Below are 26,633 nucleotides of genomic sequence, written 5' to 3' on the forward strand. Positions count from 1 at the left end.
ACACACACTGGGGCCTACTGGAGGGTGGAGAGTGGGAGGAGGGAGAGGAGCAGGAAAAATAATTAATAAATACTAGACTTAATACCTGGGTGACAAAGTAATCTATTTAACAAACCCCCATGACACATGTTTACCTGTGTAACAAACCTGCACACCCTGCACATATACCCCTGAACTTAAAAGTGAAACAAAATATTTTTACTCTTTCTAAAAATTTTTGTCAATGTACAGGTACCTGCTGAGGAACAGTAGGGTTTATGTTACAAACCAATGGCCAAATGTAAGAGGAGATGCATTAATTCTAACACCCAAGCATTTCAAACCTAAGAGCTGTCGAAAGTAACAGTTTCCCCATACAACAGCGGTAGACCATAAGAAGAATGCATAAGTGGATATAACTGGAAATGGAATCATTTATGATTTTATGTATCAAGGTTGGTATGATGAATTATAGCTAGAAGTAAAATGATCACATAAACTACAGTATCTAAGTAAAATATGTGCTAAGAAGTTCCTCCTGAAACATCACTGGTTTTTCAAGGCTGGCTCCTTACAGAATCCACTGAAACTCTGGTGATTTTCTAGGTTGAATGTTCATTGAATCTACCACAGCGGTAGTCCAACTGTGATGAGTAGATAAAGGCTGCACAGCCCTGTTGAAAAAGAAAAGCTGCATCTTGATCATCAGGCTCAGTTAAATAAAAGATTATTGCACAGCTACAAATGAGGGAAACCTTAGAACCAGCCTAGCACTGATGATAACATTTTAGAAATGAATGTCATTTTGGTCAGACAAGTGATTACTGTCAGGTCAAAGAGACCCAGGAATGTCTCCTCAATCATTTCATGCACTAGACCTTTCCCCTGACCTTCAAGCAGTGCTTCCCTTCATCTTGAAATTCAATCAATTGGCCCCTCCCAATCAGAAACATCCAATAAAATCATGCAAGCCAGGCGAATAGTTTTGTGAGCTGATTATTGAATGATGTCTAGAATGCCGAAATCATAGTCCTGAGCAATGTTTCTGAAGATGTAAAAAGTATGATTCATTTTACCATTAGGCTGATATCAGAGAGAAAGATTCTCATTTGACATTTAATCTTCAGGGACGAATTCGATGCAAGCATTCATAACGTGGCAGAGAAGATTTTCACTATTGCTGTTCCGTAGAACTGTGACATGAATGGAAGAGAGTCCAACATGATATGTGGCCATATCTGTTAGTCATTCATTCACTCATTCATTCAGCTATTCAACATATAATTTTGGAGGACCTATTTAGTGCCAATCAAAGCTTGCTATGGATGGTTCTATTGAGCCATCTCTCCTTCATAGAATAAATGATCCTCAAGTTGGGAAACACAAGTTATAAAACAGAATCCTCTATACAATGCAAGAGTATCATCTTAGCACCCCTCACAAGTGCTCAGTCTCCGGTTCAAATCTTCTAGAAAGCTCTAAAGACAAATTCTCAGGTGTATGAAGTCTTCCCTTCAGTATGACCAGTAGCAGCCATATAGCCCTCTGCCAGTGGCATGGCATCCTCAGTTCAGTCAACAACTTGAAGGGATATCAGCTGCCAGAAGTGGTCTTTGGAGATGACAGCAGGATATAGGTGGAACAAGTATCTTTGGCTTGGGCTTTTATTTATAATGAGAACTGATTGATGGTTCGGCCCATATACACACACTCATGCAAATGGCTTCATCTTTACGGCACTAAATGTAATGCCATGCTAATTTGGATAAGCAGTTGTTACAGTTCATATCAAAGGTTTCTTTTTTTCTGTAATCATTTACTTAACATTTTAATTTTCCTTCTGCAGCCTCCCAACTAAAATCATCTAACAGTAATCTCTGTGTTAATACCAGACAGACAGAAAGCATCTGTATTATGTCAAGTGTAAAAGAAACAGAAAAGCATCAATTTCTGATCCTTAGGTAATATTTTTCTTCTTTCTTAACACAATTTTATGTAACAGTAGAATATGATATTATAATATCAGGGCAAATTTTTGTAAACATATTTGAAATCTCCCTTTCCATTCATTTTAATGTTTGTCTAGGTATAGATGTAATGTGGATACAGATTCAGAGAAATAATGGAATAGTAGTAAACTGAGTTATTTTTCCAACTAAATCCCACCCTCCACTTCAGCATATTCAGTTGCTAAGGGCCAACATTTTGCCAAGCAGATAGTATAGTAAGAGGAAATCATGATACATTTTGCAATCCTGTGTCCTACAACAACAGGATATTAAGTGCCTGTAGCACTTCACCTAGAAATCTGTTATTGGGTCAATAGCCCACAATCTAATGATGAGAAAAGGAGGGCTGGATCCTGTAAATACACATACATGTTTGAACACTGGCAGTCACTTTTTGGTGAAAATGTGTTATCCCAAAATTGGCATAATCACAGTTTCCACCTCGTTTATGACCAGCATAAAAAATTGCATAAAATATCATGCACAGCTGTAGTCAGAAGGAAGATTCAATTTGGGCTTTGTGCAGACTTGACTTGCTGCCAGTGCAGTTACATACATCATCTAGGGCTGCATTTAAAAGGATAAAATACAGTTTTAATTCTTGTGGCAAATTTATTTTTTCAAGGAGAGATAAAAATGTTAAAATACATCATAAAAAGCATTAAGTCCCTCCCTTCCCCCACCCAGTCCATCTTTTGTTAATATAATGTTAAAGGGTTAGCAAAAGATGGGAAAGCCATGAAATTAAAGGTTAGGATTGCAGCTCTATTTGTCCTCAGAATGAGAAGGTATCTGGTGTGACTGCATACTCCTTTTTATTATTTAGACAGCCTCGTTGGGAATATCATATGTGAACAACCTCGAACATCCCTGCTGGTTTCTTTGAGAAATCTCAAAGGCCACAGTGATAGAGAACAGCATGGGCAAGCTACTAAAGACAGACAAGGTTTTCATCTGAAACCCAAAAGCACAATATAGCACACAGTTTTACAAGGAGCTCTCCTTCACCCCTGTGGAGGAGAGGGCTGAATTGTAGCATCCTGTGTGCGGGTGTATCCCAGCATCTTCCTACTCTCAAGAGCCTTAAAGCGACAGCTGCTTCATTTCCCAATGGGGGTCCAAAGAAAACAAGTGAGTTGGCAAAATCCAAATGGCTAATTTTTTATTTATTTATTTATTTTTGAGAGTCTTGCTCTGTCACCCAGGCTGGGGTGCAACGGCACAATCTTGGCTCACTGCAACCTCTGCCTCCCGGGTTTAAGCAATTCTCCTGCCTCAGCCTCCCAAGTAGCTGGGATTACAGGCGCCCACCATCAGGCCTGGCTAATTTTTTGTATTTTCAGTAGAGATGGGGTTTCACCATGTTAGTCAGGCTGGTCTCGAATTCCTGACCTCAGGTGATCCACCCATCTTGGCCTTCCAAAGTGCTGGGATTACAGGCCAGCGTGTACAGGGATTACAGTGAGCCACCGTGCCTGGCCCACATGTCTAATTTTATTGACTGAAGCAGAACCAGACCTCTATTGTTGGGAATTTGAACACAACATTCTTTCTACCTCTTTATGCTGCCTCAGAAAGTGCTTGACACCTCTAGGAATGAGAGCATCCACTGAGAGATACAGGTGAGAACTTTTTATTTTATAGGTGATGGTATGCTGGAGCCAATTGGCACAGACTCTTGAGAGTGTATTGTTTTCATCTCTCCGTGATTCACATTCAGTGACTTTGTGCTGGTAACTTGAAATTAGCCATACTGGGAATATCTATACCACCACAATTGGCAAATACTACAAACCAGGGCTCCCTCCCACCCGCTGCATAGACATTGATCAACACATCATTCTTCTCATTGTATCACCCCAGGAGTCAGCTCATAAATGATTAAGTGTAATGCTGCTCTCACCCAACAGCCCTCATCCCCCACCTCATAAAGCTCCAGTGATGAACGCTCAGTTGTTTTCAGCACGGCTTGCCAGGAGCTGCTATGAGGCTCCTTCAAGACCATAAGGAATCTTGTGAATCACCTGTTTCTGGGGGTTAGGGTACACCAGCACACCCAAAGTCAGCCGATACCAGAGTAGGCAGTTTTGTCACTGACTTACAGAAAGTTAATAGGCTCAATAGTTTTGTCAGAGCTTGAGGTTCCAAAGATTTCTTTCTTTTAATCTAAAGAGTGCATTGGTAGCTTTAGTTTATGTCAATTATGCATAGCTTATTGTTAATCAAAATTATGCTGCAGGAGAAACAGCCTTTGGAAATTAAAAAAAAAAAAAAAGGAAGCTGGGGAAGAAATGTATATAAAGCTAGTTCAACTGCAACCAGAAGGTTTTCTTTACCAACAAAAGGCAAGGAAATATAGTTTTTAAGAGCTTTGAGGCATGTAAACTTACGTTTGGTCCCAGGTCTAACAACTATGAGCCCTGTGATCTTATACAAGTTACAAACTTCTCTAAGTCTCACTTTCCTCATACGTAAAATGAAAAGAAAAATAATATTTTCCTCTTAGGGATTGCAAAGATTAAATAAGACAAAGTATACTAAACCCTATCTTCTTTTGCATACCCAAGAATTTTGCCCTATTCTTCACTCTCACTCTTATTCTCATTTTTGGTCTCTCTCCCCTGCATCATCAATGTTTTTGTTCTCTGCTCAGAAATTTATTCCCTGCCACTCAAATGACCTCTAATGACATTGTCAAGATTCTCAGTGACCTCCATATTTCTAAATTCATTGGTCAAATCTTTGTTCTCATCTTCTGTGACTTAGCATATAACACAGTTAATTAACACCTCCTCCTTAAAATATTTTCTTCACTTCACTTTCAGTACCCCAGAGTTTCAAGGTTTCCCTCCTATGTATGGGCATTGCCAATTCCAGTTGTCTAAGAGCTAAAAAGGAGAGCTATATAGTGTTATGACAGGTGGCTACAGGGTCACTAGACTGTAGTGAGGAAGGTGGAGTTGCTGCAGGTAAGATGCCTAGGAAATGAACAGGTCAGTGGTTTCCAATTTCTGGCTGCATGTCTCAATCACTTGGAGGGCTTTTGGAACTCATGTTGCCCAAGCCACACCAAGTAAATTATCTCTAGGCATGAGATTCAGGTGTCAGTGTTTCTTCTTTAGGTTTCCCAGTTGATTACATTGTGGGACCAACACTGCAAAACATTGATTTAGATGCAATAAGAGAAGTAAAGACAGATCCCAGGAGGAAGAAGCAGTTTATAGAAAGGCTCCATGGGGTAAAAAGTAGCATATAAATGAACACAAAAGACTGAAAATGTTTAACGACACCAGAACAAAGAAAATAGAGAAATATAGAAGACTTGTACAGTAATGGTGATAATACAAGGCATAATATTGGTTAAAAGATGCCACAAAGGCCACATTTATAAAGTACTACTTAAGAGATTGGGAGAAAAGAGAGATGGTTTGAACTCATGAGAAAGCAAATAAAGAAAACAATTAAAAGAATTAGTACTGTGTGGCTGGGCGCGGTGGCTCACACCTGTAATCCCAGCACTTTGGGAGGCCGAGGCGGGTGGATCACGAAGTCAGGAGATCGAGACCATCCTGGCTAACATGTGAAACCCCATCTCTACTAAAAATACAAAAAATTAGCCAGGCATGGTGGCGGGCGCCTGTAGTCCCAGCTACGCGGGAGACTGAGGCAGGAGAATGGCGTGAACCCGGGAGGCGGAGCTTGCAGTGAGCTGAGATGAACCACTGCACTCTAGCCTGGGTGACAGAGCGAGACTTCATCTCAAAAAAAAAAAAAAAAGTACTGTGTGTCAACTAATAGAAAGACTGAGTCAATTAGTTGTATTTAACTTTGTATTCAACTATTTTCTTTGAGCTAGGGCAAGATACCTCAGTTTCCTCATATGTAGTATGTATAACAATATAAAATAAACTTATTTCATTAGTTCCTTGGAGGATGAATTTAGATAATTTATATAAGGCACTTAGACTAGCACTTGACACATAATAAACACACATGAAATGATGATAACATTATGATGATGTAGGTCTTCGGCAAAAGTTGAGGGAACTTGGCTGAGAAGTTGGCCTAAAGATAGGGTTCAATTGGGGAGAACTATGATAGATGCCAAGGTAAGTTCCCTTCCTCCAACCAGAACTACTGTGAAGAAGTTCACAAGAAATACTGTGAAGCATGAAAAACTTGTCTCTAGTCTGCCCATTTGTTTTATGGCACTTCCCCCTTCCTTGTCCTTCAAGAGCAGGATTTTTCTACTTTCGAATACCTCCCAGTAGACAATGATTTGATAACAGTACTATTCCTGGGATTACTTTTCTCAGTAGTACTGTATCTTAAAGCCTTATCTGAAACTGTGGAATGAAAGGCTTTATCCCCAAAAGAATGTTAGTAATCAAAAATTAAATGAGATAATTTAGATAAAAATCACTTTTAATTTATAAATTGCAATGCAAATATTAACCTTCACCTATCATAATTTACTTCTACAAAGCCCTCTCGTTTTTAAGGGGAGTATCCACTTTGTTTTCCACATGCCCATTAAAGAGCATATTTGATCTTACTAGAAGGCCAATATTCCTTACTAGTAGCACATTAATCCTAGACCTATGGGAAAAAGACGTGACTGCAATGAGCATTGTGACAAAAAGGAGGTTTTCAGGTTGCTTATACAAACTTTTATTCTTTTGAAAAATCTTAACATGAAAGATACGCTGCTTTAGTCATAATCAGTGAGACTAAGGAATAAAAAGAGAGGAGACGCAGAGATTCCTGTGTTCCTGGAATTGCAAAGCCTGTTTGTTTTCAGAACCTGTTCTTCCATTTAGAATTTCCACTTCTCACCCATGTACTGCTGCTCTTTCACTCACCTAAGAAAACATTTATGAAGCACCCACTGTGCACCAAGCACCTTTCATGCCCCTGGAGATATAAGATGATAAGACATAGTCTCTGCCCTTGAGAAGAATGCAAGAGAGTTGGACAGGCAGGACACTTATGCAAGTAGATCATGCTGATGTAACAGAGACATTGCAAAGACAATAGGTACAAAGGTAGTAGGTACACAGTGCTGTGATAGCTGTTCTTTGCCCACAGTGGAAACATGATATCGCAAGTGTGTCTTGAAAACCAAGGGCCTAATTAGGCAAAAGAATCTGAAAGAATGTTCAAGACAAATAAAAGAAAATGTGAACTGGCCACAACAGCATGGTAGTTAAATTCTCTCTCAAGTGGTCTTTCTTAGTACCCTGGTCTCCAATTACAAAAGCCTTTTGCTTCCCCCGCCAGAGATGCCATATTGTTTCTTTCCACTAGTCTATGGTGATGGTCCCATTTTCTCCCCCCTAGCTTGCTCTGAAGGTGCACATTCAGTTGGTGCATTCACTTGCACCCAAACTGACTCCCCCTAGGTTCACATCCCAATGATGTCTCTGTACCACAAAGGAAATGGTCTAGAAATGCAAATCAAGATTTATACATGCACAAAGGGATACACTGCAATAATAAACATGTTTAAAACAATACCAAAAAGGAGCGAATACATTAAGGGCTCCACAAAAACAGAACACTCTAAAGCTCTTAAAAATACATAGTTCTGAAAATTTAAGATTATTTTATAGCATGGGGAAATTCTCAGAATATTTGCTCCTGTTACGCACACACACACACACACACACACACACACACACACACACACACACACATCCACCCATATATACATGTCTGTTGTGTTTACATAGGCCCATGCTCAAAATAGAAAATTTGAGAAAAAAAATGAATATATATATTATCCCACCAGCCAGAAATAATCATTGCTAACATTCGGGCACACATTTTTCCAGCCCATTCCCCATACATACTTGCTTCTTTCTGAAGCAAAATTGGAATTCTGGGGTTTTGTATCATACATGATGTTCATCCTTGTGTAACATCATATCAAAAACACTTCTCCATGTAATCAATTATTCTTTGAAAATGGGGCTTTACTGTCTGTAAATATTCCTTTTTTTTTTTTTAATGTAGCATAACTTACCAAGCAGCTTCATTATGGTAGACAGTAATAATTTCTATACTCTGGTTTTCATAAATGATTCTTCAATGAACTTCCTTGACCATGAGTCTTTGTTCATGATTCACTTATTTCCTGAGACTGGCTATACAGAAGTAAAATTACCAGGTCAGAAGGTAAAAGAATTCTAATGCTCTTGAACAATATTTCCCAAATTGCTTTCCAGAAAGGTTATAGCAGCTGATATTCTCACCAGTGATGCACAACGGTGCCCACAACTCTCACACTTGCCAGCATCAACTGTTATCTTTTATCATCACTGCCAATTTAGTAGACAAAAAACAGTATTCTTTTTTGATGCTCTATTGCGTTAAAACAAAGAATACAAAACCACATATGTGATATGATCTCAACAATGTAGAACTATGGCCAGAAAAATAAAGGAAACACATGAAAGTGTAAACATTTTTAGCACCTGGTGGTAGAATAATAGATCAGTGCTTTTTTATGCATCATTAATAATAATATATATGATTTATTCAAAAGCTACCAAGTTTCAGCAAACATGCTACATAATTTTCATGCAGTATCTCATTTAATCCTCAAAACACTACAAAATTTTACCCCATTTACAACAGTAAATGACTGAGTCAAGAAAACTGGGTAGAGGCTGGGACAGTATTTAAACCCTAGCTTAACTAATTCCACAGTTCCTGCTTTTTCCTCTTCTTCCTCCTAATTTAACATTTTTTTGCTTTCTTGTCAATGAGCATTTTTAATCATAAAAAGCAATAAAAGTCATCTTAACTATCTGCTCCAAATAAGAGAATCCCCTACAACATTTATTGCCAATAAAATGTGGCCAGCTTCTCCAGAAAGTAAGCTCATTCCCTAGCTCAGGGAGGTAAGTGTGAGATTCTCTGGACATCTCACAATGACCAGGCCTTGCCCAAATGCAAGGGGTCACCAGCATCATTACCTGGAGCAACACTTCCTTGCCCTACAAACCATACCACATGGGTAACTGCCTAGCTCAGCACACATAATCCTGGCTTGGGCTTGTAGCACATCACTCTGGCCACAGGAAATGCTATCTGTATGAGCAAAACACGTAGCAACATTAGGGACATAGGTAGCCAAAGTCAGAATCCAACTTTTGTCCTTCCTGCATTAATGAGAGATTGTACTTTCTTCGTATTAGTATCAATCTTAATAGCCTTTAAGAACATAGCAGGCAGGAAGCAGTGATAAAAATATGATGTGTTCTTGTGTTTATAAATGATGTTTACTTCATTATTAAAGTTCAGATAATAGCTAGACAATGTTTAATCCTAGTCTTTTAAAAATTGTACTTTTTTTCCTCTTTGCTGCTTCCTCCTCCACTTCCATTTCTTTAATTTTTAGTGGGTACACAGTTGGTGTATGTATTTATGGGGTACAGGAGATATTTCAATACAGGCATGTGATGTGAAGTATGTCATGAAGGATGAGGTATCCATCCCCTAATTATAGTCTTTAAATATATGTACACAATATTTTAAATATATACTATCTACCTAAAATATTAGCAAATCTGAAAAGGAGTCATTATAACATGTCTTTTGAAGATATATTTGGATAGATTTTTTAAAACATACTACCTAATTATCATTACAAGCTATATAAATATATATTTGCAATAGGAGAATACAATAGCTATTTTATAGACTAAGAAACCACTTTTCAAATTGTTGTTTTTGTTTTGGTTTTTATTAAATCCTGATGTTAAATATTTATATTGAGAATGCAATATACAGAACAATAAGGAAAAAATAAAGAATATCTGTATGAGAGGAAAATGTCCCAAAGCTAACTCTTTTTAATATTCGAAGAACATGTTGATTGTTTATATAATATATTCAGACACATTGTCCTACATTTATACTAATGTGGAAATAAGCATTAGCAAACTAGAGTTTATTGGTAGAGTTTTGTCCAGAGAAAAATAACTTTTTATAATGATTCTATCACTTAGGAATAACTCCTGTTTGTTTCAATGGCTAAAATGTCAACATCCAGGTCCTAACCCCTAGCCCCATGCCATTGCCTTATTTCATTTTAACTCCAGTCTCTGTTAATTGTTGACCTCTGTGACAACAGGAATCAATGCACAGAACCCTTTGAGGAATTTGCATTCTTGAGAAAAGTGTCACTGAGTTACCTATGTCTTGTTTTCCAAGAGCCAGAACAGTCTGGGAATCTGATTACATTTTGCTTTTCCCCATTTTCTATGAGATGCCTCACTCATTTCTGATAGCTTCACAATCTTCTAATTTGCTGGTTGTTCTTTGAATTTCAAGGTTTTTCATTAGAAAGCGAAATATTTTAGAAATCTTAATGTATACTTTTCAAATTGAGAAACAGACTTTTTTCTAAAATGCAAAAAGAAATTACCTGTGATGATATCAAGAAATATAAAATTATTGTTTATTGTTTAAATTTTAGGCTGGGTGTGGTGGCTCACGCCTGTAATCCCAGCATTTTGGGTGACCAAGGCAGGCAGATCACTTGAGGACAGAAATTTGAGACCAGCCTGGCCAACACAGTGAAACCCCATTTCTACTAAAAATACAAAAAGTAACTGGGTGTGGTGGTGCACCACTGTAATTACTTGGGAGGCTGAGGCAGGAGAATCGCTTCAACCCAGGAGGCAGAGGCTGCAGTGAGCCAAGATCGTACCTCTGCAGTCCAGCCTGGGCGACAAAGCAAGACTCCATCTCAAAATAAATAAATTAGTTAACTAATTTAAAAAATTTTTAAATACTCAAATCCTGACAAATACTCTGTTTTTACTGCTTAATTTAATGTTTCAATTTACTGTTAATTTCTGGGGTTTAACTATGACATGTAGTGTGATGAGCTGATTGATTTAAGCTTAATTTGGAAAGGAAAATTAGAAAATCCATGTCTTATATAGTCATAAAGTTATCTTAAATCATTATTTATTACAAAGAGAACAAAAAAAGAAAAAATTTAAATACACTGAACCATAGTATATTCTATCACATAGAGCGTTTTTTTCAGAAAAGCAAATTACTATAATATGTACTTTGCTACCTAACAGCAATAAAACTCACATGACAAACTTTTACCCCTCTTTGTTTGTACTTGTGTCTTGCCAGCCTCTCAGTTTTCTATCTACCCAAATTATTCTTGGTTGTTAAACAGTACAAGTTCAAGCACAAAATATCACCTTAACACTATGAAGAACAATATTTGTTTTCCAAAGATGATCAGGTCTGGTTCTGGTCATTCTTTTTTTAAGAGTTTCTACCCTTTGTAAAATTTGTACATCTGAGCCATGTACTGAGGACTTTTCTCCCTTAGATCTGATCTGGAGCCTAAGTTTTCTCTAAAAATGAGGGGATTAAACTAGAAGGACTTCTGACCTTTATGGGCAATACAAATTGTAATTAACCCAGTTTGGATTCTAACCTATTCTGCATTCATTCCACACGTATTTATTAAGTATTAGCATGTGCCAGGCACTGTTTTAGGTGCTGAGGATACAGTGGCAAGTGAGAGCCACCTGGTCCCTGCCTGAACCTAATTACACTCTAGGACCTAATTCCAGCCAAGCGAGGAAGTTGATGATGCCGCATCGATGTCCCAGTTGTTTTTTTTCTCACTAATGCCCTCGTCCTCTTCAAATGAAAGACTGAACTCTTCACAACTTATTTAAAAGAATCAGATCATTTGACTATCACACCGAATATATTGTAGACCATTATAGAATCTTGACTCAAAGTTTAGAAGAACACACAAAAAAAATTATTTCTATTTTTCCACCTACAGTTTCAGAGCCAAGGGCACTTTGGCTGGCTTTTTTTTTTTTTCTTTTTTTAAAGAAATGCCAAGTACAAGACAGGGCCACAGACCAATTGAATGGTTTGTGTTTAGAAAAGCTTGGGGGCAGGAGGAGTTCTGTCTCACACACGCACTTTAAATAATGGGCTCATTAGTTCCTAGTGAATTCTTTTTGCACTAGGTGAAAAAAAATATTTCATCCTACCTGGTCCATTTTTCTTCAGGGAAAATTCCCATCTGGAATTGTTAACCACCTTGAGGGTCAGAGATTTTCTTTGAGAATCAGAGGAAAGCAATGAACCTCAGACCTGGCAGGTGAGGGGACCAGGAGAAGACAGGAAGCACATGTGTTCAAACAGACGAAAGTGTGCACACAGGTAGTTCATGCCCAAGGTAAGCAACTCAGTACCGGAGTATACAAAATATTACAGTTCACAAAAATGTGTTCTACAAAAATTAGGGTTACTGTTACCCGGGTGAGGAGGTTGTTTCCAGAGTCAGGGAGTCTGGGAAATGCTGGATTTGAAAGTGATTTTTCAAAATTCTTTAGTATATGAATGTGCACTGTGCTTCCTTAAAAGATGATGTGTGTGTGACAATAACTCTCCAACTCCTCTGGGTATGGAACCCCCTGAAATTGCCTCTTCTGACCGGCGTTCTAAGAAACACTCCCAGAAATATTTCATTCCTCACATCCCTACCACACTCTCAGATCCATCAGTGGAATCTGGCGGCAGAAGATCATCAACTATGAGAAAAAAGTCAGTCAATAACATTAAGGTTAATCGTCAATGACTGTTGTGACATGAGCATTAAAAACAAATAACTGTCCACTTGAATTAATGGAACTTTTTGCTTTTTATTTAAACATTTGGCCCCAAAAACACAATGTGAGTGTGGTTTGAGCGAGTTTCTAGGACTTTCTCTGCTTCAGTTTTCTCACATATTAATATGGATAAAAAGTAGTACATACCACATACCATTATTGTGAGAATTAAATGACTTAGTACACGTAAGGCATTTCGAACAGTGTTCTGTATGCATATATGTTCTCAGCATATAAGTACCCAATAAATATTATCTGTAATTTTTATTTTCCCAGTCATACCAAAAATAAATAACATATATTGTTAATATATTTTTATATATTAATCTATTATATTTAATCACTCTGGTAGCTCAGAATAATGTATATATCCACAGAGAAATGATAAGTATTAATATTTTCCAAAGCAGACAATGGATACTCTGAGAATATGTGAACATAAATGGAAACATTCGGGGGGGGAAAGTTACATATTTAGAGGGAAAAACAGCCATTTCTTATCCGTGAGAGTTGCTTACATTTCCACGTAGTTCTATACAGATATTTAGAGCTATATCACCATGTAGAAACTTGGTTAAAGAGTGAAGTGAAAATGGATTAATCCTTCCTGCTCACATCTCCCCATATTCATACAATACTTTTTGGCATTTTTCGATTCGTTTACTGTAGAATAAAATAACTGACAATTACAACCTGAGGTATTTAACGGTAAAACCACAGCCTGCTAAAAGAAAGCCATCATCACCCATATAAGGACATAAAATATGAGAGGACTCAAACCTGGCTGAATTCCACTTTGACTTGCCTCATTATCATAAGCTCCTCTAGAAGGGATAGGGAAAATTCTGTTTCCTCCTATTGGTTTATCTTCCTCCATGACTCTCTTTTCTCATAAACCTAATTACCACATGATAGCCAGCTTGCGCCCCTGCTTATAACTCTCTGATGAAGAAAAAAGAATGATTATACCATGTTGGTGAGAATGTAAATTAGTTCAGCCACTGCAGAAGGCAATTTGGAGAATTCTCAAAAAACTTACAGCAGAACCCCACCATTCAACTCAGCAATCCCATTACCACATATATATATCCAAAAGAAAATAAATTGCTCTATCCAAAAGACACATACACTCATATATTCATCACAGCACTATTCACAATAGCAAAGACATGGAATCAACAGTGGATTGGATAAAGAAAATATGGCACATACTGGTGTATGGGTGGTTCCAAGGTAGAAAATACGGCACATATACACCATGGAATACTACACAGTCATAAAAAAGAACAAAACTGTGTCCTTTGTAGCAACATGAATGCAGCTGAAGGCCATTATACTAAGCAAATTAACACAGGAACAGAAAACCAAATACCACATGTCCTCACTTATAAGTGGGAGTTAACATTGGGTATTCATGAACATAAAGAGGGCAACAATAGATACTGGGGATTATTAGAGGGTGGAGGCAAGGAGTGGGGCAAGAGTCAAAAAACGATCAGGTACTATGCTCACTACCTGGTTGACAGGATCATTTGCATCCTAAACCTCAGCATCATGCAATATATCCATGGAATAAGCCAGCACATGTACCCCCAAATCTAAAAAGTTGGAATTAAAAAAAGAAAGAAAAGAAAGAAAACCATCTCCAGTTACTTCCCATTGTGCTAAGAATGGAATCCTTAACTAATGATGCGGGTGGACTGCTGCTGCTTCTGACCTCTTAACTCACACCACTCTTCCCTACCTTAGCCATTTTCCATTCCTTGAAGCAAGTTCTTCCCTGCTTCGGGGTCCTTGTACTCGTCATTGCCTCTACCTGGAATGTCCGTCTCTCACATCATACTTAGCCTGATTCCATCTTACCATCTGAGCTGGTAAGAGATGGTAAAGGAGACGCCTTTCCACAAGCCTTCCCTGATTCCTCTGTCTAAGGTAGCCCTCCTCTTCCTGTTTATTGTCCAACATACCACCAATTTTATTGCCTCAAAGTACCAATAAATATTTGACATTAAGTAATACATTAATATTAGCACCAAAATTGTTCTCAATAGTTATAGCCATGGCATAAATGAAGTCTTCCATATCTGTTCTACTTTAAGGAGAAGTTATCCTTACTTAGTTATTGTTACTGCCCTATATTAAGTCCCTCTCACCCAGTGAGCTGAAACAAAAATTAGGTCATTTCTATCATTTACAATAAATTATAAGGTATATAACTGCTAAATTAATTTTAAAGCATCCTTTGGGTATGTGAATAGTAGTAACAGAGGAAACGGAAGCTCACATGTTTCACTTACAGAGTGTTTTATAAACTTTGTACTCAAAGTTTTATAATACTTTGCAAATGGAATATGTTTTCAGAAAATGAGACTGTTTTATCTCTTAGTTGATCCTGAACCCTGGAAGTATCAATAATTCATGAAATCATACAGTTTAAGCATTGGAAGAAAACACAATAGCCTTAGAACTAGCCAGGTCTCCAGCATTTGAATCCCTGCTATGATGTTCCTACCAAATAGTTATTCTTCATTAATCATGAATTCACAACCTCTTGAGGTAACACTTTCTTGTTTGAAGACCTCTGACTTGAAGAGATAAGTCCCACAGTGACTTATACTTATTGGTGTATTTCAGTATCTTAAATCCGAGTGGAATAAATCTAACCTGTCTTATACACACCAGCCTTTCATGCTTCTCAAGACAACTGTAATATCCTCTTAACTTTTCTTTTCTCTGAGATAAAACTTTTAGTTCCTTCAACTATTCTTAATATGCCATTGTTTCACATTATCGCCAGGGAGTAATCTTTTAAACTTACATCACTTTTCTTTATAGCCTGCTTCACAGAGAGAATCCAGAATGAACCATTTGCCACGGGTAACCAGATCACTACAGAGCAAAGCAGTCTGTCAAAACCCATGTTCATGATGTCAAAAAAATAACAATAAAACATCAGAGTAGCTGGGAATTTAACACACAGAGTAGAAAAAACAAAAGAAAGGAACCTGGAGAATATCTGCTCCTCTTGCACTCCTCAGCCACACACTCTCTCTCTCTAATCATTTCTAATCTTAACTCTTTTTGCAACTAAGTTCATAAAAGTCTCTCTCTTCCTGAATTTTTAGAGACAATAAATCCTATTTCACTTCCACTATATGAAGTTGTCATTATGTGATTATTTTCATCTACAAAAATAGCCGTTTCTTAGAGCTTGACCCAATGTTATCAGGTATACATAAACAAAATAGACATCACTATTGCTCAAGTGAGAAACAGGTCGATGGAGAGTAAGGGACTTGCCTACAATCACAAGCTAGACAATGACAAAACCAGGATCTGAAGCCAAATTCCTGATCCAACGCTCTTGCCACCTTAGCACAGGTCCTTTCCCAAGGCCAGCTTTTGGATTCTTAGAAAGAAAGTGAATGTGGTCTATGGTAAGGCAGATTTCATCATCTCTTCATGTTAAACATGTAGAAACTGAATCTCAGAGAAGTTTATTAACGTGACCAAAATCACAAACTGGGGAGTTGGGAACTCAACCATGGGTGCCCTGACTCCAGGGCAAGGGACTCGTAGCCAGCATGACAGGTTCAGTATGTCCCTGCTAACATTTGCCTTTCCAATGAACAGTTCCTGGTTTGTGGGTTTTCTAAAATTTTTAAAAAACTACAGAAACTAAATGACCAAACTCTGTTTTCTCCTTTTTTTTTTTTTATATGCCGTTTCTTCTTACAAGCACTCAAGACCACATATTTGATTTACATCTTTAAGCACTGGAAACCATGGTGACAACTTGAAAAAGCTTGAGAGGCTAAAAGCACTTGTACCAAAGCCATTCCCAGGTCCAGGTTTTGTTCCATTGCAGTTTTATATCTAAATTATGAAGCTTTTCTACAAATTGGGTTCATAGGGAAAGTGTTGAGTCATTTTCATTATTGCATCGATTCTACACAGGACTATCACTATAATATTTGAGGAAGTAAAACAGTCACTATGTTTAATTTATATCTCAGATCGATGGAATTATCAAGTCATCTATGTGCATCTGTTCCAGTGATTCATGCTTATGCTCATATACTGGGTAGTTTCATTCTTCATCTTTTCTCAGATAAGAGACTGGCAGTTCCAGAAGCCTCCATCACTAAGTCCTGCAATTCAGTGGATTCACTAGCATCTTCAGTTTAAAAACACAAACTTTCTTTAAACTAGTGGTTCTTCAGGTTTCACAGCAGCAGCAACAGCTGAAGCAGCAATAAGCATGTCGAAGTCATGAGAATTACAGTAGTCAGAGAATAACTTACCATGTGAGGAAAAAAATGAAATTACTCTATACTTACATCGCCATTTCCTTTGCAAAGTACTTTTTAAAATGAATTTGTGCCAAGTGGGGCTCAAGCCAAGCCTTCTCTCCTTCACAGCTCACCTTTCCTTAGTTAAAATGTTCAAGTCATGACAGCACCACTGTTTCCACAGCATTGTGGCGTGTGGTTAACAAAGACAACCAGCAATTACTCAGTGAGGAGAGAAAAGTTAATGCTAGAAGCAGAGGGGATGAAGATTACCTGTGGAGTCCAGTGATGACTAGTAGCAGAGTCTACACTTTCTAATAATATCAACTATTTATCCCGGTAATGTTTGTCTCTGCTCTCATCCCATGGCAGCTGATCCTTTATTAATAACACATTCCTAGCACTGATGAAGCTGAAAAGAGAGGCAGACATGGACCCCACTCCGGATTCATGGGCTCGCACCTTCCTGGAAGAGTTAAGAAAGGGGCACTGGAAGAGGAACGAGATTGATCTTCCAAGCAGTGAGAGGATAGAAAAGAAAAATTAGGGATAGAAACAAATTTTGGTAAATTGTAAGTAACTTGTGCAAGCTCTGAAAATAAATTGGTGTTACAGGGACCTAGTTATATCCGCTTTCATCCCATGGCGAGTTGATAATGTATACTTACATAAAATTTATGCCCACTCACAAGCAAAGCTCATTCCTAAAACAACATTAAGCTGGTAGCCATATAAAAGGGAGACCCCTGAAATCTCCAAACCATTGCTTAAACAGCAGTATTAACTTTGTGTGTTTTCAGGTAGTTGCATTTGTAATCGTGTTAGGATGAATAGGTGAAAACAAAAAATGCAGCAATGTCAACAATGGGGGTGGTTTAATATTGCCACCCACCCACACAGTAATTTGAATGTTTCCTGAATCTAGGATATTTCCATTTTCATCCTTAAGTGAACTTAACTGTGTTTCAACATTCATCTTGCTACTTGCTTGTAGACTCAATAAGATTGAAAAGGAAAGTGGCTACTCCCCAAGGACCTTCCAACCGACATTTCTACAAATTTTGAGTTGAGTTGGGAATCACAGGAAACAGGAAAAATGCAAGTAACGGTCCCTACCTACACAGCAAATATCTGTAGGACTTCTGACGAGTAAACACATTTTGATCGTGTGTGGACTGTGTCAGTCCAGACAAATTTTTCTACTGAAGATATAAGGAAACACTGCCAAATAATTATTAGTCGGAAGTAACAAATGCTTTTTAGATCAAGTTATTTCTTCCTTAGTACAGCAGTCCTTCCAAACGTATGGAAGAACAGGTAATTCATTCTAGCTCGGTAGAAAAATGTGAAAACAAAAGGAGCAATTTTGTGTTTTCTCTGTATTGGAATATTAGATCTATTCTACGGGTAATCAACTTTTCCTTCGAGTAAAGTGTTCTATTTTTTAGGGAAGGTGAGCTCTTCAGTCGGCAGATGTCAAGCAAAGCCATTTTTTAAGTGAGCTCTTTGCAGGAGTGGTTACCTTCACATTAAGGCAGAGCCAGAGGTACTGTGGCCCAAAGGACAGTACAGCTAAAGCAATTTCTCATGTGACTGACTGTCCAGGGGAGAGCCCGCATGAAAACATGACTAGTGGAAGCTCCCGAGGTCTTATTTTCTTATTGAAATAACAGGTTTGAATGCTTGCGTGTCAGGTTTCCAGAGCTGTCTTAGCTATCATAATTTTTCAAATGAGTGGAAATAAAAACTAGAGTAGCATATCCAACTGCAGTTTTATAGTATTTCCACATATGCACTAACGATAAAGTTCTGTAATCTACAATTTTTCAATGTTTCTTCATAAGGAATGATACCACAATACTACTATTTCTCTCTTGGCTCAGTAAGGCTAGAGGAAGAAAAAGAAGTCTACTTCTCTGGGGGTGATTATAATGGTTGTAACATTTATAATAATTACAAATTTTGAGATCATGAAATGCAAAGGTAACCATAGAGATAGGAAACCTAGGCCAGGGACTGAAAAAAAACCTGCTTCATTCGGTGACATAACCCCATTCTGATCACATATGAAATGCCTACACATCACCTAATACACATTAATAGTAGGGAAGCAATAAATAACTAGAATTCCTAGTAAGAATATTAGGAGTATCATCATGACTATTACTTCAGATTCTAGATGTAAAAGCTGGTAATAAAATCTGATCTTTTGCTTTGCTCACATGGATATTACTGAGGTAAGAACATGCTTTTCTGATAAATGTACTATGGAAAAAAAAAGTCATTTTATTGGTATCACACTAAGAAACAGATATCCCAAACACTACGTGAGTCGGCTTTCCATGGAGGAGTCAATTTCCACCTTTCCTTTTAACAGTCTAATATAATCTTTTTATGATTGGGTTGAAATGTCTTTTACATTCACTTTCCATTTTTGTTGGTATTGAAATTAGGAGACAAGAAGAAGGGCTAATATTCATTCATTTTTAGCTCTATGGTAATTCTGCAGGCTTTTACAAAACTATCAAGCATTTCTGTGTGTGGTTGTTGTATGTTTCTTTTTAAGTCATGTATTTATAAGCATAAAAAATGACAATGGCAGCTTTATCTATTTGATGGTTTCAACTAACTGAGAATGGAGTATGGGTGAAGAGCAGTGAGCAGAATTCATTTCAGGTGTCAGAGCACAAACTTCAAACTTTCTCCCAGCTGAGTCTTTGCCGCCTGAGTGTTCCTATCCAGTGATAGGAACAGCCAGAGGTAACCTCATTAGCCCATGAGGCTGCCTTGGAAATACAGATGCTGGAGCAGTGACCTAGAAAGAGGGGACCCTGTGCTAGAGAGAGGGAACCCTGACAGGCTGACTCCTGCATTTTTTCCTGTGACACCCTCTCGCCAAGCCAAATCCTTTGTGATACCTATACCAGCTTCCAAAGTCATGACTCCTTTTCTAGACTGAAACCCAGGACAGTCTACAACCTCTACAAATGGGCAGAACAAAATTCTGCCTGCATCACCGTATCTGATTCATGGCTCTGCTCGCGATCACCTGACAAACCATTTAACCTCGCCATGCTCCAGTTTCTTCTGTAACCCAGAAACACAATCATGTGAAAATCTCTCTCCTGGGATTGTTTTCAGCAGTAATTACATACGTATATGTATGTATATTTATATGTGTGCATATGTATATATATTAAAGCACTTTAGCTTATGAGATGCTCTAGCAATATTTAAAGATAAAGTTAGAATAAGTGAATAAGCCTGCAGCTGTAATGGGTCTACTGTCTTCGAGGCTGCTAGTATTAAACAGCACAAATTGCAGCTGGTCTTCCCAGGTCTCTACCCCTGGGCTTTGCCACTGACTTGCTATGTAACTTCCACTTTGGAATGTCTCTGCCTCCGCATTCATCTTTAAAATAATCTGAAGTGATGAACTCCCTTGTAGGGCATAGAGGAGGGGAGAAAAAAAGCCAAGGGATTTAATAAGTGTAATTGAAAAAACAAATAACAGACAGGATCCAACTCTCAAAGACACAGTTGTTATTCCTATTCATATAAATGCAAATTCAGCCCAAGAGTAAAATCACATGGAATTCTCTGATTTAAGGAATTTGCCCAGTAATAAGCACAGACATTTTTCTGGTTTCCGTCAACCAAATAACGAACAGGTTTTAGGAAATGCTCACGACCTTGCCTTGAATTATTTGTATACGGCTTCTATAATTTAAATTGTTGGGGTTATCAATGGATAACGGCAGTCAGAGTTTAGCCATAAACCTTCCAAGTAATGGTGACTTCCTGAGAGCCCCCTCTAACAAATATTTCTAAACTGTTTTCCTTGACTCATTGCCAATAAAATGGATGGAAACGCTTTCAATTCTCTCTTTTTCTTTCTTGGTCATAGCTTCAGAACCCTAGCGCTGCTTGATTCCCTTCAGTTGCAGATATTGGTGGCTGGAATCAAGGGCCAGGCCCCAGAAAAGTCTCACAGAAGGGACATACATAGGGCCAAATTGGACCCTCCGATTCACATCGTGTATCTCTGAGATGTGTGGTAAGTGTCTGAGGTACTGATAATGCTGCAGCCAAGATGGTAAAATAGAGCCAACACATCACTCATTGTACCAGAAGCCGTTGTCGCATCCTAATGCCAATTGTGCTGCAATGCATATTGCTCAGGCCGTCGCTAGGCCTGGGCGCTATGCATTTTAATTGCACATGCTGCAATTAAAATTTAGGGTTTCAAGAAATTACTCCATTTCTTTGGTTTCCAGTTCATTGTTATCTCTGCGTTCTTTGACAAAAACATATAACAACTGCAGTTGTAATATGGATAGAATCCTACAGATTGTTTGCAAGCACCTTCCACTTAGAAAGAAATACATCACCACCAATGAGAAAGCATTGGTGGGAGATACAGATAATGCACAAATTACAGCTGCTGCACAACTCCAGGGGGCATCATCTATTCACCACATTGTGAACTGTGCCCCTTGGAGTTGTGCAATGAAAACATCCTACAAGATCATAGATATCCTAGAGAAATCTTAAAGAAAAACTGACTCAATACGTTAGAAATGTCCATCTAGGAGACATTAACTTCAGGTTCTTCTGTCCTGTAGGCCTGACTTTTCTCACATTTATCAGAAGGTTACATGAGATTATCTCCAGGGTTAACTCCAGTTCTGGAAGTTTGTGATTGTAAGAGTTAAGGCCAATTTATATATATCAAGTGGTAGTGCCAGATGCAAATGTTTCCCTCTTTTTAAGCATGTTCTTTTAACTAGTGTTATATTAGTGAAAACAAGGGAAATTTTCAAATAACCCTTGTTTTCCAGTGGGCCTTAGGAAAGAGGTTAAGTCTCTGGACTGCCTGACCCATTCAGTTTCTTTCACAGCTAATGAAAATACTGCAAGAACTGATGGGCGGAATGGAATCATAAAGAAAAGGAAAGCTTCATTTAAGCAATATAGGCAGTATTTCAAAAATGATCCTAGAAGGTTTGCTTCCCCCAAGCTGGAAACAATTTTCAGGCTAAACAATAAAGTATGCTTTAAATCAAATGCAGACAAAGCAATGTCCTTGATTTGGGGTAATATTTCTCCATTTTGTATTTAAAACTGTGTTTCCTATAATGTTTTCTCAAAGTATCTTTTGCATATCACCAGTCAAATTCTTTACTGAGTTTTACTTTCTGACATTTGATTTATAAAATTAATGAACATACGAAAGAAACTTTTTGTTAATGTTCCCATGCTCTTCTCCACGCTTCTGGTCCAAGATTCTCAGACCATATCACGCTCTTCCAACATCCACCCCTCCTCCCCGACCCAACCACCATCCAGTCAAAAATTCCTTTTATCCACATTGGCCTATTGAAATGTGATCTGAGATTGGCTTTCTCATGAGAAAAGCCAGGTTTATTACATTCAAACAGAATTAGCAGCCACTTTAAATACTATAATCCAAGTGGCACTGTGCTTATAAACCCTGAGCTTTTGTTTTAGAAATATAAAAAGAAGGGTGATCTTTAAAGCTGTGTAAGTCATCCCAATTTCAAGGACTGGTTATTGGTCTGACAGCCTGACTTTGGCTGTATACAGCTACAGAGTATTTAGATTAATTAGATAAATTAAATTTTATAACAAAAGTCAACAAGATCATGATAGAAATTCAAACATAATTTGGAGAAACACACACACACACACACACAAGTCTGTACCTAGAAACATCTAAAAGAGAAGATGCAGGACTCTGACCTTATAAGGTGGGCAATATATACTCCCTCCAAAAGAGAATAGGGATACATTATCTCAGCTTTCAGGCTTTCTATCCAAACCTAAGCTTTACCTGGGCAGTCCGGCTGTTATACCCATTTAAATTTTCACCCACTTCTCTTTTCGGCACAGGGGAAAGCAAAGTGTTTCTCCTAACTTTATTCTTATCCATCCATTACACTACCCTGTGAGGACCTGTTTTTGTTCACCATTAGAGCCCCCATGACTTGCATATTGCATGGCACATAGTAAATGCTCAGTAAATAACTTGTTGGAATACTGAATTAAAGATTTTTTTTTTCTTTCATCAAACACACACTTACTGAATGCCTACCACAGATTCTTTTTGGCATAAGCCCTCAATAAACATGTATGGAAATTACGGGACAGTTTCAAGTCAAGGTCAGCTTTTCACATGAGAAAAAACTTAGCTGGACCAGCAGAACCTTTTGTATTCCCCATGATCACAGTGAATTAAAGCAAAGTTCATGGCATTGAAAACACCTTGTAGTATTTGATACTTTTCAACCAGCTAGGAAATTGACTACTGGTCGGCACTTAATCCACCCTGGGAAATTTGGTACTTGGGCTACATCAGGTTGAATTTTAAAATCTTAACATTTATGAATAAAAATGAAAAAAAAAGCATAGAAATGACTATTTGCCCTTATACTTTTTGTGGAAAAACAGACTTAGCTTCCTTTACCTCTCCTTCTAACAAGTATTAGCATTAATCTTATGTTTTTATTATCGTATAAAAGTATTTTACCTTCACTTCTTATGAAGAAAGTTTTCTGAAAATGTATATCTCATCTCTTCCTTCCATGCTTAAAATATTCCCAATTGTCTTCAACATAAAGTCAAGATTCCTAACATGATTTACCAAAGGCTTGATGATATCACTTCATCTTTATTCTGCAAACTCACGCCCTAGCATTCTTCCCAATAATAACTATCACTATCCCTAAATAAATGTTTAATACTTGAAATTCCCAAGCATGCATTGCTTTTTTTCTCCCTCTTGTCCTCTCTGTACAATCATGCCTCTCACCATTCACTTCAAAATTATTTCCTATACACACACACACGCACACACGCTTTACAAGGCTAACTTCTATTCATCCTTTTAATTACCTCAGGGCTCATTCTTCCAAAAGACTTACAAGATTTCCCTCATCCCTGTCTCCCATAATTGGGGTTAGGTGTCCCTCTTAGATATACTCTACACTGTCAAACCTCATGTGTCCACTCACCCCTACCCAATAGTTTGTAAATTCTTGGAAGGCAGAGCATAAATGTCTCTGGATCCCTAGCATCCAGGAGAATGCTTGCTATTTCATAAGAACTCAATAAAAGTGAATTAAATATACCACATTTTCTCGATCCATTCATTCATTGATGGACACTTTCATTGATTCCATATCATGGCTTTTGTGAATAATTATGTCACACAGGGCGACACGGATGAAGCTGGAAGACTTTATGCCAAGTAATATCACACACAAAAAGATTTTTAAAAAAAGGCGTGTTCTCTCTTATATGTAAAATCTGTAACAATCAAGTTCATAGAAGCAGAGAGTGGAATGGTGGTTACTAGAGACTGGGGATGAGAGAAATGAGGAGATGTTGGCCAAGGGGCACAAAGTTAGACAGGAGGAATAAATATGTATATAAGGTGGTGGACATGTCAATTAGCTTGATTCGCTCATTCCACATCATATACATACATCATAACATTATGTGTACCCCATAATACCATTGTAATCTGTCACAAAAATATATGAATGAATGGAATAAATGAACAAATATATCCAGGCCTTTTTTATTTTTTCATACTTTCAAATTATTCTGCATGGATTTATTATTGAACCCATTAAGCCAATCCATAAACAAACAAAGTGACCAAGAATAAGCAAATTGCTTCCAAAGGATTTATAGTGGCCTTTTTTTTTTTTTTTTTTTTTTTTTTTTTTGGTGGACTTGCCATGTGTAAGATTTTAAACTGGACACAAAGAAAATATTATATCATCACACATGCTCATTCTCCCAAGCAGTTTTCTCCTTCTCCAGTCTCCTCTCTAGGACATGTGTATTCTTATTGACATTTTTCATGAGTACTATAGGAGACGGGATGATTATGCTTGGAAGTTGTGAGGAGTCATGGTAAACAACGTGACAAGCATGTATCCTAGTGTCGGCATGACTGTGACAGACAAAATAAGAGACAGAGACAGACTCAGCACTATTCATTGACAACTGCTAAATGGCTCTTCATGAACTATTCATTCACTCACAGAGATGGAAGCTGCTATCACTCTACCAAATTACCACACTGAATAGACATGTACATACACAGTCTCCTACACACTGTAGGTGAGCACAGTTGGCTGCTTGTATGAGTAGAAAATCAATGAGATGCTTGGCCTATTTTATGCAGGTCAAATGAATATTATCATGTTACAAACGTCTCTGATTCAATCCATTCAATTTTCTGACTAAAGCAAATACTTTTTATTGGACAACTATTGCAATATAGACACAAATAAAAATGCAGATTCTCAGAGTTTATAGTATAATTTTTGTATATTAGTATACATGTTTAGTATATATTTGGTATATTATGGTGTATATAAAATATATAATTTAGTAAAATAAGCAGTATAATTTTGCTTAAGGAAAGATGTTCTAATGGAATTTATTTTTCTACCTTCTCCCAGGTTTATTTATAAAATATCTTACTATCTTCTACTGTTCAAATTTTGATACTGTACTTTGTCAATTTTAAGTTACTTAAGAGCTAGAAGTGGTTAAGTGAGTGAATCTGGGGTCACTTCTTTCAGAAATCCACAGTTCCCAGTGTCGAGAGACGAATTAGCTGCCTAGCCTTTTTGCAAAACTCACATTAAAACCTCCATTGGGGAAAAACCCTCATAATTTCTAAAATGAGCACTTTTAAATTGCATCTACAGATCTTCCTTGCATGAATGGATATCTGGCTTAATATCTAGCAATACTTGCTGCAATGCTGCCTCATAAAATTAAGCAACTATATAATCAATTACATTTTTAAAAGGCAATGTGATGGTGCTCTCCTTGGATGCCACACTGCCTCTGATTTGTTTGGAGACTACTGCGCTTGATTAAGAATGATAACAGACATTTGATAACATTGCAAAGGAGATGTAAATCAACTCAGAGGAGCAACAAAGCATAACCCAATTGGCATCAAGGGAAACAATTTATTCCCTAAACATGTTCAATTCAATCACAGAAAAGTTTATAAAATTACTTTGATAATACTTTTCACAATTTCATTCCTTTTCCAAAATTTGCCACAATCAAAATGCAAATGCAAAATAAATGATGTGATTAGTTGACTGTCAGTACAGTTATCACTGCTAGCTAAAATCCTGTGTATATCTTGTATTAATTTGGAAAAAAATAAATGGGAATAAAAGAGACCTTTTAGGTCTGTTACTGTATGACTACTTATTCTGAACCCTTAAACTGAGAAGCTAAAATTTCCATACTTATCCACAAACTTTGTTAGTGAAAAATGACGTTAACCTGACCTTGTATAGTAGTTAATCCAAGCTGAGATTTTGATTTGTATTCTGTTTTCTCTTCATGTGCGACTTCTTATTGATAGGCAACTTGTAATTAGATTGCATAAACTTTTTACAGCTAATATTTCAACAAAGACACTAACTTTCCTGGAACAGACTGTTTTATCTTCCTTTAAAATAAATTACAGCTCACAAGCATCACTGATATTGGAAAATACATTGTATTAAACAAATTAAAGCAGTTTAACTTTTACCACTAAAATAATTTTTAAAGAAAAGAATAATTTTAATCTTGAATATATTTTTAATGCTGCATGGGGCTGGTTTGGGTGT

At 37.4% G+C, this 26,633-nt stretch overlaps 1 protein-coding gene across 4 annotated transcripts in view; it reads left to right on the plus strand.

Annotated features, from left to right (window-relative positions):
- LOC105481154 (von Willebrand factor C domain containing 2 like) overlaps positions 1–26,633 on the plus strand; it is a 169,142-nt gene that overhangs the window by 104,610 nt on the left and 37,899 nt on the right. Inside the window, exon 4 of one of the 4 annotated variants that reach the window (XR_003017932.2) lies at positions 20,861–21,010. The exons of 2 other annotated variants lie outside the window; for them this stretch is intronic. The gene's annotated coding sequence lies outside the window, so the exon portion shown is untranslated. Of the gene's footprint in view, positions 1–231; positions 3,611–20,860; positions 21,011–26,633 lie in introns of all 4 variants that reach the window. One more of the 4 variants, XR_011610010.1, reaches the window with a different exon arrangement.

The sequence above is a fragment of the Macaca nemestrina genome, chromosome 11, assembly GCF_043159975.1.
Source record: "Macaca nemestrina isolate mMacNem1 chromosome 11, mMacNem.hap1, whole genome shotgun sequence".
NCBI lineage: Eukaryota > Metazoa > Chordata > Mammalia > Primates > Cercopithecidae > Macaca > Macaca nemestrina.